Below are 16337 nucleotides of genomic sequence, written 5' to 3' on the forward strand. Positions count from 1 at the left end.
CATATCTTTTCTTTTATGTACACTGAGAGCATATGCACCAAGACTAATTCCTTGTGTGTCCAATCACACTTGGCCAATTAAATTCTATTCTATTCTATTCTATTCTATTCTATTCTATTCTATTCTATTCTATTCTATTCTATTCTATTCTACTCTACTCTACTCTACTCTACTCTACTCTACTCTACTCTATTCTATCTATTTGTCTATCTATCATCTAACTATATCATTCTATCACCATCTCTCTCCCTCTCTCACTCTACTCTACTCTACTCTACTCTACTCTACTCTACTCTACTCTACTCTACTCTACTCTACTCCACTCCACTCCACTCCACTCCACTCCACTCCACTCCACTCCACTCCACTCCACTCCATTCCATTCCATTCCATTCCATTCCATTCCATTCCATTCCATTCTATATATAGAACATAATAGAATTTTTTATTGGCCAAGTGTGATTGGACACACAAAGAATTTGTCTTGGTGCATATGCTCTCAGTATATATAAAACAAAAGATACGTTCATCAAAAATCATAAGGTACAACACTTAATGACAGTCATAGGGAAACAAATAAGCAATCAGGAAGCAATCAATATCAATATAAATCGTAAGGATACAAGCAAGAAAGTTACAGTCATACAGTCATAAGTGGAAGGAGATGGGTGATGGGAATGATGAGAACAATATTTATTTATTTGTATCCCACCTATATTATGTTTACAAACAATCCAAGGTGGTGAACATCTTTGTCCTCCTATTTTCCCCACAATACCAACCTTGCAAGGTGGGCTGACCTGAGAGTGGGTGTCACCAGGTGGCTTGCAGGATTAAGGCAGGACTAGAACTCACTGTCTCCTGGTGATTAGCCTAGTGCCTTAACCACTAAACCAAACCAAGCTTTTATGGGAAGACCGAATTCTCTGGAAAAATCTCTGATGTTGTTAAAGATTAAAAAAAGAAAGAGAAGAGAAAAAGCCACCGCAGGGACGATCTATGGGTAGTTTAATAGAATTTCGGTAAATAGAAGAGATGCTTTTTGGTGACTGAAGATCTTACAAAATAAGTTGCTTTGAGTACGGTTTTACTTGTTCTTCCTTGTTCTAATTGCTCCTTCTTCTGTTTTGCTGTCCTTTCTGTTTGCTTTGTTCACATAAGCCTCTGAGAATGTTAGTGAAGGATGGCACAGGAAACTCCATAATAGATTTATTTTCTTAAAAGCCAGCTCCACCGAAATCAAACGGATGCCCTTCAGAATCAATGGTAAAAATACTTACATAATTTGGTCTTCTACAAACAGCCTCAACATTTTTTTTCTGATCCTCAGCCTTGGTTCGGGACTCTAATTTATAGCGGCATAGAGACAGAGTGTGAGATTGTCAAGGTAAGAATATGCATCACGCATCAACTCAAAAGAGGAGGAGAAAGGGGGGGAAAAGAGAGCGAAAGAGAGAAAAGGATTTTTTTCTCTCTCTCTCTCTCCCAAAAACTCTTCAAATTACTTTTCTTTTTCTTCTGACATTGATTGATGTTGCTATTTCTGACCAGTTTTATGTCGTACCGCTTTTAAAAAGAGCCTTCCTCAGATCTTCTTTGTAGTTAATAAATACTTTATCATATTTTCATAGAGGTGGTGGTTTTTTTTTTTTTAAACCGTATGCTTAATGAGAGACTTTGCTTCAGAGACACTTGTGAAAAAACTCAACTTGGTGCACTGAAATGGTTCCAGTACATTTCGCTTAGGAGAATTCAAGAAGGACGAAGAAAGAAGTCAAATTCAAATGTCCAGCTTCTGGGTACCGCACTTTTCAACGCCTCTGTTGTTTATGTCACGACCAGACTGTAGAAAGTGTTGAGATGATCTCCTTTTTAAAAAGTTCGGATTTAAAAGAGCGGGAATGAAGTGTCCAACTGGAAAATCTCTGGGGGTTGTTAACTTACTACAAAGTTAAAGCGAGTTAAAGATAATTTGTTTGTGCAACAGGCCAAGAAGAAGAGAAGAAAACCCAGGCAAGATCAAAGAAAGAAAAGAAGGGAAGCGTGGATTTTAGTTAACGTTTGGAACTAAGACTCACAAATATTGCACACGCTGTAAATTAACTGAGAAAAAAAAAACTTTGCTAAACCACACACATTAAAAAAAAACTCAGTCCTGGTCTCTTTTCATCATTTGTCCTTATAAACTATGAGAACTGCATGTATGTTCTTTAGGTTAGGATGCCCAGAAGTAAAAATAAAACATCTTGCACCCCTAACAATGGGAAAAAGTGAATTTTGATACTTAGAGGCAATGATACTGCTTGGAACAAGAGCTGAACCATTAGGAAGTATTTTTTTACACAAACAGAAAAAGTAATAAATCCTAAAATAGGTTCAGGTGATTTATTCTATTTCTACTTTATTCACATATTTACTGATACTGGTATATATGAGTGAAAATTCATTTTGTGTTAGCGATCCACATATCCACACGCTTCTCTTCCCTTTAATCTTTCAGCAAATTCTTTACTTTGCAAAATGTCTTGAACAGTTACTTTTATACAACCGAAACAATACACACTTTCATCTGATGCAACCTTTCTTTAAAACGTTCCACAATCTAAGGTTTTGAAAATCTCATTTGGCACGCAACTTAGCAACTAAGCAGCTCTAAAAAGTGCACTTAAAAAAAAAATAACTTATAGTGTGTTTTACACATTGTTTCTCAATGTACACTTATTTTTGTGAATTTATGCAGTTGCAAAAGAGGACAAAGAGAAGGCTTTGATTCTTGTCATTCTGTCCAGAATGGACTTCTCTGGCAGATCACAGCATTTTGATGAAAAAGAAATGATTTCTTATTTTATTTTTAAAGAACCTATAAATGAGTTGTCTTCCCAATCTATAGTAATCAGTGCTTTAAAAAAAAACTTGCAGAAATAACTGGATACTAAGTTTTTGAATATTTATCCTCATCACATGCATTCCTAAATAGGTTCTCAACTATAATATTTATCTACCAATATTTATCTACTACGTTAAAACATTTGGAAAAATGCAATATTCAGTGGATAGTTAAGTTCTGAGATGCATATTAGTCCTGAGATGCGTAGAGATCAACATTAATTTCTCTGGGTATCCCTAATGTGATCATCTTAAAGAAATGACTGATTCTTGTTCAGTTGAACAAAAACCAGAAAAAATTCAGGTAATTTTTTTAACCTTTCCATACACCAGCACTAAGACAATATTAATATCAGGTTTGATTACTTTAAGCAATAAAAGATTCTCCCAATTGCATTTATATAGAATAATGCAGATACAAGACACGGCTAGGTTTTTTCTTTGTAATAAATAATGTTCCTGTAAGCTAAGGGAAACTAAGTAGGAACAAGCGTACGAAATGTATAATGCTGGAGCTTTGCATTACATTTAGGTGGGGGCTATACTGTATATTTATGAAGTTGGTTATTAAAGTAGGACCAGTCCATTTCTTAGCCTCTTTGTTTCTTCCACGACACATTTATTAAACAGGGGCATATTATGTCTCTAAATCCAGCGCTATTTTTGTGGCAGAAGAATTACTACCCTAACTTGTACATGGAAATTATCCTGCACATCTGTATTCTGATTATGATATTTAGTGCAAGGGGTCATGAATAATAAAATTGCTAAATATGCTTATTGCCATCTATAAATAAAGGTTATCATACTTGTGAAGGTTTTGTTTCTGGAGTGTCAGAACAAATGCGGCTAGTTGCGAGACAATGGAGCTTTAATTTTACCAGGAAAATAAATACTTACATGTATAAATATTCAAATGCTTTCCAAAGTACAGTAAGAACCGAATTAATACTTAGAAAATGAACACACCAGCAGAACTGGGGAAGTTCACACGGTGCGTTTTTCGAAGTTTGTAACTCCAATCATAGAAAGGAAAAGGATTCTGGAAGGTCACAATTTTTGTGCCAGATAACACCCAAGAGGACTTGGTGAGGTTTTGGAAGTGGTTGGTCATTGCCTTTTTCCTAGAGCTGAGACAAGGTCACCCAGTTGCCTTCATGTCTAAGATGGGGCTAGAATCCACAGTCCTGAACCATGAGCCATGGTGGCGCAGTGGTTAGAGTGAAGTACTGCAGGCTACTTCTGCTGATCACTGGCTGCCAGCAGTTTGACAGATCAAATCTCATCAGGCTCAAGGTTGACTCAGCCTTCCATCCTTCCAAGATTGGTAAAATGAGGACCCAGAATTTTATGATTGGCTAGAAAAGGAATATGAATAAAAATAAATGAGAGAAAAGACAGAAAAAAAAATAGAAATCCAGATGACACCTGAGTAATTGAAAAAGGGGGAAGGAGCGCTGTTCCCTTCCCACCAAAGATGGTCCCTATTTTTCTACTTGCATTTTTTACGTGCTTTCAAACTGCTAGTTTGGCAGAAGCTGGGACAAGTAATGGGAGCTCACTCCATTACGTGGCACTAGGGATTCGAACCGCTGAACTGCTGACCTTCTGATCGACAAGCTTAGCATCTTAGACACTGAGCCACCGCATTACTTTTGAGAATACTGTACATCTAATATTAGAAGTCTTTGAAGAGTAATATGCTTTGTAAACCATAGAATACTGAAATTAGTTATTAGATCATGTCAGCAGGTAGGGAAAGGCAAAAAGAAAAGCATGTTAGATAGATAGATAGATAGATAGATAGATAGATAGATAGATAGATAGATAGATAGGAGAGAGAGAGAGAGAGAGAGAGAGAGAGAGAGAGAGAGAGAGAGAGAGAGAGAGACTAAATATTTGCTGCATCCAGTAAGAGAACTTTAAGTACCATCATGATTCTACAATGCAAAACTTATAGAAAAGATTTCATCTATGCACAATCTTTTCCAACTTTCAATGTAGACTGGGATGTATATTTTGTACAAGTACCTAATTCTCCATACTTTGTTCTCCACCTATAATTTTCTCCCTCTCTTCCTCCCCCCCCCCACTTTTTCTCCTTTCAGAACCTTTTCACACATAAGAGAACAAAGGCAATAACAATGTGTTGATTTCTATCACTCTGAAATATTTTTCCCCATTCTGACTTCAAAGTTATTTTAATTGAATCTAATCCTCTTGACTTCATAAATGAGTTTCAGTTGTAATTTTAAAATGAATTTGACTCCTTAATGTTTCGATTAGAGATTATAAGGCATTTGAACATAATTGTGGGAAGAAGATGTATATCCGATCTGAACTCGATTGATGTTCTCTTTTTTTTTTCTACTGCTTTACTAGTAGAGGATGAATAGGTTGACTTTGATAAGGAAAGGAAGTTTCACTTTAAAAGGTAATTAATGTGTTACAAATAATTATTGTGGTACATTGGCCCTCCTCCATGGGTCTTCGTTGTCTTGGTATACAGCTTCTAACATTCCTAGATCACACTGGAACCTGCCATGTTGAGCAGGCTTACTGATATCGATAATTATGAAAATGTATTTACTATTGAAGAGTTTTCACTGAATAATTCTTTCCTGTTTTAAAACAGTATTTTATTTAGAACAGTGTTTTCCAAAGTAGAGTACTTGTACCCCAGGGGCTATGCAAAGCAATCCATTGGGGTACAAGGAGAAAATACTAGAATGTCAGTAAATTTATAGTAAATAAATAAATAAATAAAATAATAAATAAAATAAAATAAATAAAATAAATTTACAGTAAATAAATTTATTTATTTCAAGCTGTATCTCATCCTTCCAAAATGTCTATTTAGAGGTACGTTGTACATATATTAATAGTGCATGTACATCCGAGGTGGGTTTCAGCAGGTTCTGACCAGTTCTGGAGAACCGGTAGTGGAAATTTTGAGTAGTTCGGAGAACCAGTAGTAAAAATTCTGACTGGCCCCACCCCCATCTATTCTCTGCCTCCCAAGTCCCAGCTGATCAGGAGGAAATGGGGATTTTGCAGTAACCTTCCCCTGGAGTGGGGTGGGAATGGAGATTTTACAGTATCTTTCCCCTGCCCACTCACAAGCCACGCCCACCAAGCCATGTCACGCCCATGCAGCCACACCCACAGAACCGGTAGTAAAAATATTTGAAACCCACTACTCATCTACATAATTCATAAATCAGCATACATGTATTACGTGTGAACGCACAACATTCTTGTAATGATGAAAGGATCACGTTTTTAATTGATAGTTAATTTATAGGATGCTGGATTTAGGTTTCCACTACGTTGTTTGAAATCATCAAACAATGTTCATGAATCTCTCCTCTCCCCTTTGCTTTCCCCTGGTGCTCATTTGCTCAATCAAGTGTCCCATTTCAATTGTGAATTTCACATTACAGTTCTTTCAACATAAATATCCAGATAAACATATCTTCTGGGCAGTTCTAGGACAATGGAGAGCCAGATAGATCATGATGCCAATAGGTCAAAGCACAACAAACAACCACCACACTACAAAATACAAACAAAGGCAAGTCTGAGTGAAATTGCTGGGAAAAAAAATGTTTATTTTGCAGACTATGGATCCTTTACTTCCATTGCAATTTAATATGTTTATCAGCCAATCACTGTTGCGGGGATGGCCACAAAGAGGAGCTGGTCAACCTATTTTCCAAAGCACCTGAAGACAGAACAAGAAGCAATGGACGGAAACTAATCAAGGAGAGAACCAGCCTAGAACTAAGGAGAAATTTCCTAACAGTGAGAACTATTAACCAGTGGAAGAGTTTGCCTCCAGAAGTTCTGGTGCTCCATCACTGGAGGCTTTTAAGAAGAAACTGGATAGCCACTTGTCTGGGTCTCCTGCGTGGACTAGAAGACCTCCAAGGACCCTTCCAACTCTGTTATTCTGTTCTGCAAGTATCTGCACAGTTCTACCCATTTCATTAATCGGTTGACATGTTGGGGCAGTGTTTCTCAACCTTGCAAACTTTAAGGTGGGTGAACTTCAATTCCCTGGTTGGCTGAGGAATTCTGGGAACTGAAGCCCACCCATCTTAACGTTCACCAGATTCAGAAACACGGTGTTACGGTTTTGTCTTCAACACGTCCTGTGGTATTGTAAAGCATCCCTTTGCCCTGTCCGAATGTTCGCTTGAATAAAAAGGAAATTTTCCCTCTTTTTAAGCAGCTATTTCACAGGGAGGCCCATTAAACCAAACGTGAACAGAATCTTTCAGCCAGCATCTCTCCTACCATTCAACCCCTGAACTTTTCAACAACAATTTTATTTTGTAAGTTGACTTAGCCATAAGTAAATAGGATACAGTGAGGATGAAGAATAAGGGGGATCGGGAGGCAGTTATTGGATTTATAAGCACAAAAGCTTCACTGTTGCAGACGGTGGAGGCTCAGCAGTTACTGTACCTTTCAAACCTAATATGTAACCATATCTGTTTTAAAAGAGTGATTCATATTACTCCAAAATGCATGAGAAACTCCTTTTTCATCCCTACCACGGGAAACTTGAGTCTGATTTTAATAAGCTTCAATTGGAATTTGGCCTTTGAAAAGTAGTGCATTTGAAAAGATGGAACATTAAATTTTGTAATGATGTAAAACATCTTCAATTTTTGACAGGACAATGGTGCTTATTGTGCTTTATGGGCCCAGTGGTGATTCAAAGGTCACTTTGTATATGACTCCACAGACAGTGGCAAGCAGGGAATGAAAATTAGGTTACATGTGATCAGCTTTATTATTAATCAGATGAAAATGGATTTTTAACATTTTTTCTAATGAGCAACAGAAAAAAAAAAAGAGAGACAATACTACAGAAGAAGCAATGCCAGGAGTCAGGAAGACGTGTGTGTGTGTGTGTGTGTGTGTGTGTGTGTGTGTGTGTGAGAGAGAGAGAGAGAGAGAGAGAGAGAGAGAGAGAGAGAGAGAGAGAGAGAGAGAGAGAGAGAGAGAGAGAGAGGCCTGGAAGCCATCTTTTTCGTTGGATCTTCAGGCCTGCCACATTTACTATGGGAGGGGAGATTGTATGGAGCATGGGGGATGTAGAGTCATAATACAAGGAGCCTTGGTGGAGCAGCGGACTAAAGTGCTGTTAAAGTAGCACTTAGCTGCCAGCTGCCTGCAATTACTGTGAGTTCAAATCTCACCAGGCTCAAGGTTGACTCAGCCTTCCATCCTTCCGAGGTACGTAAAATGAGTACCCGGATTGTGGGGGCAATAAGCTGACTTTGTATAAAAAAGAACACCACTTAGGGTGGGCCAAAGAAGCCCTACTAAGCAGGTATATACAAAAGTATGAAGGCTATTGCTGAACGCATTGTAAGCCGCCCTGAGTCTCCGGAGAAGGGCAGCATATAAATCGAACCAATAAATAAATAAATAAATAAATAAATAAATAAATAAATAAATAAATAAATAATAACATTCCTTTCTCAGAGAGTCAAGGACATCTTGCCCTGCCACTGGAAGGCCGGAACTAGGAGGCCTCTCCAGTTGGGACGGTGATTTGATTGGACCATGTGATGGACTTGTGGGTGTTGGGCAGGGACTTGAACTTTCCTTTGGGTGGGGAAAACCTGGAAGCTTTCAGATTCGGTTTTTCCCAGATGTGCCAATGTAACATCTCTGATAAAATGGAACTTTTGAAGGAACTCAAGCCTCGGCGTTTTCTTTCGGTAGGTGTGTTACTCGGAACCCTGACACAGAATGGACACATCTAAACTAAAAGGCATTAAAATTCAACACGTTTAAGTCTGAACTCCCAATTAAAAAACAAAACCACGCCGTGTTGTCAATACGAAATAAGCTGCTGAAATACAATAATTTACTTTTTGTACGAAACGGGGGAAAAAATGAACTTGTGATTTATGGTTTTGGCGATTAGACAGAGCTACATTGCAATGTTGAATAAGGAGTAAATTTATGATTTTTCTTAAAGCTGCTGTGAAGAAAAACAGAAGCCACTCCTTTCTACCTTTTTCCTTTCTTTTCTATTTTTCTTTTTCTTTTCTTTTCTTTTCTTTTTTTTTTTTGCACTTTCAGCTTTCTCTCTGATTTCTTTTTCTCAGTTTGCATTAGTTTATATCTTCTTTTGTAAAAACCTTTAATTTATTTATTTATTATCGGACTTATATGCCGCCCTCTCTCCACAAGGACTCAGGGTGGCTCACAGCAATAAACAATTAAAATTCAACTATAAAACTAAAATTAAAATTAAAATTCCCATTAAAACCCCATTCAGTCCAGGCCAGCTTGGCGAAACAACCATGTTTTAAGGTCACGGCGGAAGGAGCGAAGATTAATAAAAGTTTACCAAGAAAAATTATGGTTCCCCTTCCTATTGTTTGTAACTTGCAATTGAACTTATTCCTCTTTGATTAATCCAACACCCAGTTCTTGTTCGCCGGCTAAAACGATGTCATCTTTGCCCTCATTGGAGTTTATAACCTTCTATCAAAATGCAAAACCCGGAGTAAAACTTTACACATATATGCATTTTCCTACTTTGAAATGCATTGATTTTAAAATCTCCTGCTCCACCCTAAGTGAATATTACATGAGTCTGGTATATCACGAATGCAACTTATCCTTTAAATCTTGAACAGCATGAAAATACGGCACAGTTAACTTTTGCAAAGAGTATTTGATATTTGAAACAGACTTAGCACAAAAATCAGCAAAATATATTGCGCACCAACTTAAAAAGAAAGAAAAAAATTACAGCTGAACATCTTAACATCTTATCTCTCTTCTTCTTTAAGTAATACCGGCCAATGAAGGATTTTAACAAGACTGTATATTCAACACTAAAAAAAAATCCAACTTGGTTATTTAATAATGTCATCAAAACAATGTAGGCTGAGGTTCATGCCTTCTGCTGAAACTATGGGCGTTATAAAGATTTGTCTTTATAACCCCCTTAGAAATTCCTGCTTTCATATTGTTGAAAATCACTTAATGTTGTGCATTAAGTCTGGAAACACATGATATATGTAAGAGTTCGTTCAAACCTTTCTCCATATTTTGAAATGCATTGTTGCTGCATTTCCCCTTAAAGCATTTATGATGGATTGTTACAACTGATGAAAGCCTTTCGAAAAATAGAACAATATTTAGTTGGGATTAATTTTGAGAACACTCGGGAAAACCTTCCTGAACTAAAACAATGAGGAAATAAAGTTTTAGAGTCTTGCTATAGCCAATAACTATTCAGTTTTGGTTTTTTTTAAAGAGAGGTTGGTTTTGGATAAGAATACTTCATTAGCATTTGTGAACAAAGAATGTCTGCAGGCAGTATTATATATATATATTTTTCTCTCTCTGTATGATACATATTCCTGAATCCAACTTGCACGATCTACTCGTCAATAGTAGTATAATGCAATTGCTGCTTATTTTGCTCAAGACTTAAAACAAGTGGGTATTTTGCACATATTTATACTGCCTTCATTATTTATGAACCTGCTCATCTGTAATTCTGATGCATGTTCCTTTAAGATAATACTAAGTTTCAGAACAAAATAAAGAGAAAACGCTGCTCTTTTTCATGATGATTAAGGTAAATAGCCATGTAAAATATGTGCAGCACATTGGCAAGGGTGGCTGCATTCTCCAAGATCTTTTTTTTTTTTTTTTTTTTTTGGTTGGTCAAATTAGTTAATTAACTCTTACTCGGATGCACCCACACCTCAAATTGAACTGTCTATGCATAAAAATGAAAGTTGTCTGTAACTTATTCAGCTGTTCTCCCTCCCTCTCTCCCTCCCTCCCTCTCTCTCTCTCTTTGGCGTTAAGATATTTAAAAATATTTTTCAGTGCATGTCTGTTTATATTTTGGGGAAATATGGTGTGATAAAATAAAGGTCCAACAGGTCATTGCCCCAATTATTGATTTTTGCAGTAATTCGCATCATGTAATTAGTGTCAGTCAGGTCATGATGAGAATTAAGAACTGAATATCTTTAGTGCAACTGCAGGACATGCGTAACAGATATATTTATTTATTTAGTGCCTTTAAATCAACGTTGACTCTTGCAGTTTTCCTGGCAAGATTTCAGAAGTGGTTGGCCATTGCCTCCTTCCTAGGGCTGAGAGAAAGAGTGACTGGTCCAAGGTCATTCAGCTGGCTTTGTGACTAAGGCTGGACTAGAACTCCCAGTCTCTAGCCTTATGCCTTAGCCCCGTGATGGCCCATTCCTTACTTTTCTCCAACGTAGCTATGCTGTGTGCCGGGGTGGGTTCTACTTACCTTTACTACCAGTTCGCAGTGGGGCCGTGCACGTGTGCTTGCTTCGCTCACGTGCACACACACTCTTCTGCGTATGCATAGAAACATGCGGTGGGCAGAGGTCGGGGTCGGTGGGTAGAGCCTCCCACCGGTTTTACTACCGGTTCTATAGAACCGGTGTGAATTGGGGGCAACCCAACACTGCTGTGTGCCAATCCCTTTTGCTATAGATCAGAGGTGGTATTCAGCCGGTTCAGACCGATTCACCTGAAGCAGTAGAGGAAATCACCCACTTACCCTCCCCGGCTCTATGCTATCTTATCTAGGCATGTTTTTGAGCCCGGGCGCATATGCGGAAGGCAGGTACATGCGCGAACTGGGCGCAGACGCACGAAGCGAGCATGTACACATGCGGCGAACCGGTAGTAACCTAATGCGAAACCCACCGCTGCTATAGATGCCCTCCAGAACTGGTGGGACTAGAGTTCCCAGAATCCCCAGACAACGCAGTCACTGTAGTCCTTCAGCCTGTGCGAGGATCTCCGATCTGAGAAAGCTGCAATAGGCAGAAAGCTCTGACCAATTAGTAAACTAGTTGAGTCTAAATGAAAAGGGATGCCTTACTTAATCCAGAGAGACAAATCCCTCCTTCCACTGATGATAATTAAAATAATTAAGAACAGAAGCAGCCAAGGTCTTTGTGGCCAAAGGGACACACAGACACACTTTTGTGTCTTTGTTTCTTTCATTCTTTAATGGGAGAGCCAAAAGCTGCAGGCAAGAGGGCAGTGATAAAAAAAAATCACCGGAGGGGGTGGACTACAATTGTCAATCTGATTTTTCTCCCCCTCCTTCTATTTTATTGGTTTGTTTGTTTGTTTGTTTTAAAGCAAAGTTTTTAAAGGAGGTTACCCTATTTATTATTATTATTATTCTGGATTTTCTACCCAAACTCAGCAATCCATGACGAAGTTGCTATTCCATATATTGTTTGGCTGCCAAATTTGGGGGACATTTTCTTTGGGGTCTTATTGATTTCCCACCACAATCTGCTCTTCAACATATGTGGGGTTTAAAACCCTGAGCGTACTTCCCCTCCCTTCGCTGAAAAATAACCTTTCGAAAGTCTTTATAATGTGTCTTTGTCTTTCTTTCTTTCTTTCTTTCTTTCTTTCTTTCTTTCTTTCTTTCTTTCTTTCTTTCTCTCTCTCTCTCTCTCTCTCTCTCTCTCCTCCTCCCTCCCTCCCTCCCTCCCTCCCTCCCTCCCTCCCTCTCTTTCTTTCTTTCTTTCTTTCTTTCTTTCTTTCTTTCTTTCTTTCTTTCTTTCTTTCTTTCTTTCTTTCTTTTTGAAGTGTGACCAAAAAAAAAAAAAAGCAGAAAAGGAGAATAGTTTCAATTCACATTCGGCTTTCGTGCCATTCTCTATCCTGTGTCCAATTCTGATATAAGGACAAATCAAAATTTAAAATGCATGGGTTGGAAGCATATGCACTTGTGCTAGGCATCTGTTTTTCTCCTTCCCTAAAGATTCCTGCCTTAAATTATTTTTGTTTAAGAACTCGATCGTGGAATAAAAGTGTTACAATTAACTGGTTAAAATGCTTGGAGTATTTTTGAGGAAGTATTGCCTAAACAAAGAGGAAAGGTTCTAATTAATTATATGGTGAGTTTTTTTAAAAAAAAAATGCAGGGCTTTACATCCAGTTCTAATCACTTAACAATGAACTGCAGAGAAAGGCAGAAGAAATTATGTTCTGCCTCCATACAGTGAATAAAACCAATGGGAACCTCTGTATATAGTTATCAGTGGCAGTTAAAACTGCTTAGGAAAGCAACAAATCTTTTGTTCGGTTGACAACAGTTATTACAATTAATTCATTTTGTGATTGGTACTTGCACTGAGTGACAAGGTACTATTTTACCTCGGTAAAAAGTTAAAGCGGTAATGCCTACATGTGAAATAACACGGCAAGCTTGTTATCACTCTCGAAATAAAAGAAAATCTAAAAGAAATACCAAAAGCTTTCCTGATCACTGTACTCACGTTTATCAGAGGTTCAACCAGAGCCCTTTTCTCAACCCACAAATACAATTTCTCAGGAAGTTAACAAGTGAGAATTAAGGAGAGGGACATGACAAGCTAACAAAGTGTCACGACATCTCAAAACCAACCTGGAGATCAACCAATGCCTTAGCCTGCAACTCCGAGAAACACCAGCGAGTATTAAAAGTTTTCAGAAGACCGATTTACAAGTTTGGTTCCTTGTTGTTGTTGTTTTTTTTAAAACCATTTGGTTCCTTGTTTTTTTAAAACCATGTTTCAATCTTCTGGTGGACCGCAGCTGGAATACTGCATTGAGTTGTAGCAGTGTTCCAATATTTGAGGGGCTGCCAGAAGGAAGAGGGGGGTCAGCCTGTTCTCCAAAGCACCTGAAGGCAGAACAAGAAACAATGGATGGAAACTAATCAAGGAGAGATCCAACCTACAACTAAGGAGACAGTTCCTGACATTGAGAACAATCAACGAGTGGAACAGCTTGCCTTCAGAAATTGTGGGTGCTCCATCATTGGAGGCTTTTAAGGAAAAACTGGACAGCTGCTTTTCTGAAATGGTATAGGGTCTCCAGCTTGAGTAGAAGGTTGGATTAGAAGACCCCCAACTCATTCTGTTATTCTGATTCCTTAAATATATTGTGAAGTCTTTCTCTCCCTCCTGAATCTTGAAATCTGGATGGTTTATTAGACCCCAGATCTAGTATTATGAAATAGCGAATGAAAAAAATATATACAATTTGTCCATATTTTGCAGGGGAAAAAAAAGCCAGTTATGCTATTTATAAAAGGGAGTAGGATGAGAATAAGGATTTAGACTGGTGATCTACTTCCTAAACTGAATTCTTCCTACCATTTGTTTTTAAAAAACTGGGCATTCTATTCTCTAGTATCGTTAGTTGTTGGTCATTCAGCTCCTTCTTTTATTTGTGCCTCAGAATATAAACATCAAGCCACTCTTCTTGCTTGTACTGGAGAAATCTCCTCAGGGTTTAAGCCACATTTTTGAACAATCAAGTCATCTTGGTCACCATGAAGCCAGTCAGGGGTGAAATCCAACATTTTTCCCTACCGGTTCTGTGGACGTGGCTTGGTGGGTGTGGCAGTGGAAGGATATTGCAAAATCTCCATTCCTACCCCACTCCAGGGGAAGGATACTGCAAAATCTCCATTCCCTCCCCTCCTGGGGGAAGGATATTGCAAAATCTCCATTTCCACCCCACTCTGGGGCCAGCCAGAGGTGGTATTTGCCGGTTCTCTGAACTACTCAAAATATCCGCTACCGGTTCTCCAGAACCTATCAGAACCTGCTGGATTTCAACCCTGAAGCCAGTCCTGTTAAGTAATTGCTAATCTAAGAGATTTATATCCCCTGGCACCTCATAATGTTTTCTAAGCTTAATAAAAAGACAGTCAAAATGGATTGGACATCACAACTGGGGACAAACTTGTATTGCGGCTTCTAACAGCCAACTCAGTTGGTGAGTACTATGGGATTAGAATCAAAATCATGGATCCCACAGAACAGAAACGATGTATGAGGAGGTTGAAAGAGAAACTAAGACTGGCTGAATTACTGTACAGTGGGGGTGTCAAACTCGATTTCATTGAGGGCCGTATCAGGGTTGTGTTTGACCTTGGGGAAGGGGCTGGGGGGCGTGGCCATGGTGGGTGTCGCCAGCTCGACATCACTCGTGTTGGGGGCGCCTGTGGTGGCCTGAGTACTCTGCCAGCGAAAATGGGTTCCCAAGCTCTGTTTTGGCTGTGACAGCCTCCTGCAACCCTCTGCCAGCGAAAATAGAGCTTGGGAGTGTCGCCCGCAGCCCTCCTAAGCTTCATTTTCACTGGCAGAGGCACTATGGCCCCCTCCTTCGCTGTTTCCAGGGTGACAGATCTAAGCACTCCATGGGCCGGATCTAACCCCCAGGCCTTGAGTTTGAAATCCTTGGTGTACAGGAAGCGCTATCTAAAACTGACATTTATTTATTATTTATTTATTTATTTATTTGTTTGTTTGTTTGTTTGTTTGTTTCAATTTCTATACCGCCCTTCTCCAATTAGGACTCAGGGCGGTGAACAGCCAAAGTAAAAAACAGGACATACAAAATTTAAAAACAATTTAAAATATATACCGGTGTATATAAAAAGAAACATGGAGAAAAAAGAAAAGCCAAAAAGACATTTGCTGAAGGGAAACATGGCTCTCAGGAAACCTGACTGAGAACCTCATCAACATGTCCTCTCTTGTTGCAGTCCTTATTTGTGAATTTTTTAAAAAAAAAAATAGTGTTTTTTAATGCCTTCAAGTCAGTGTCAGTGGTGACAGTCTCTGCAGTTTTCTAGACAAGATTTTGTAAGTGGTTTGCGTTGCCTTCTTTGTAGGGCTGAGAGAGATGGACTGGCCCAAGGTCACCCAGCTAACTTCGTACCCAAGGCAGGACTAGAACTCACAGTCTCCTGGCTTCTAAGCTGGCGCCTTAACCACTGCGCTGGCTCCCCTTATTTGTAAAGGCTCCGTGTGAAAAATTCACGCAGTCCACTTTGTGACACCTCATATTTCTGAACGGGTAAAGCCCTTTATGGCAATTTCGGCTACACAGTTTTAAACGCCGCTTTGGATGTCACTTCAAATAGATCTTATCCACATCTTATATGGATCTGCAGTGTAATTAAAATCATGACTGGATAATTATTAATAATTTATAATATAATTAATTATTTCCTATTAATAACAAAATGAATAATTCACAATACAAGTAATTAGGTCTTATTAATAATAAAATTAATAATTATTACACTAAATAATATATTTAAGTATTTTTTTTTTCCATCCCATTCCATAGCCCAAAATAGTCCCAGAACGGGGAAAAAAAGCAATTAGACAGATCCTGCTTTCAAAAATGCAATTTAAAATGTACAATACACAGAGAGAGAGAGAGCTAATAAGGAACTGGGTGGAAGATATACATTTGGTGGAAATACTGAAATGGAGCCATGAGTGAAAAAAAACATCTGCCATAAAGAAATGGTAAGGCAAATATTTCAGCAACAGAAATGCAAAATTGAAGATTTAGAATTGCAGAAATAACCTTGAACATAACAAGCCTTA

General features: G+C 38.4%; 1 protein-coding gene across 1 annotated transcript in view; it reads right to left on the reverse strand.

The window, feature by feature from the left end:
* The window catches only part of ZNF536 (zinc finger protein 536), a 232030-nt gene that overhangs the window by 117962 nt on the left and 97731 nt on the right, over positions 1–16337 (reverse strand). The gene's annotated exons all lie outside the window — the stretch shown is intronic.

Source organism: Pituophis catenifer, unplaced genomic scaffold (assembly GCF_029215685.1).
Source record: "Pituophis catenifer annectens isolate HBS135680 unplaced genomic scaffold, rPitCat1.0.hap2 SCAF_13, whole genome shotgun sequence".
Taxonomy (NCBI): Eukaryota; Metazoa; Chordata; class Lepidosauria; order Squamata; family Colubridae; genus Pituophis; species Pituophis catenifer.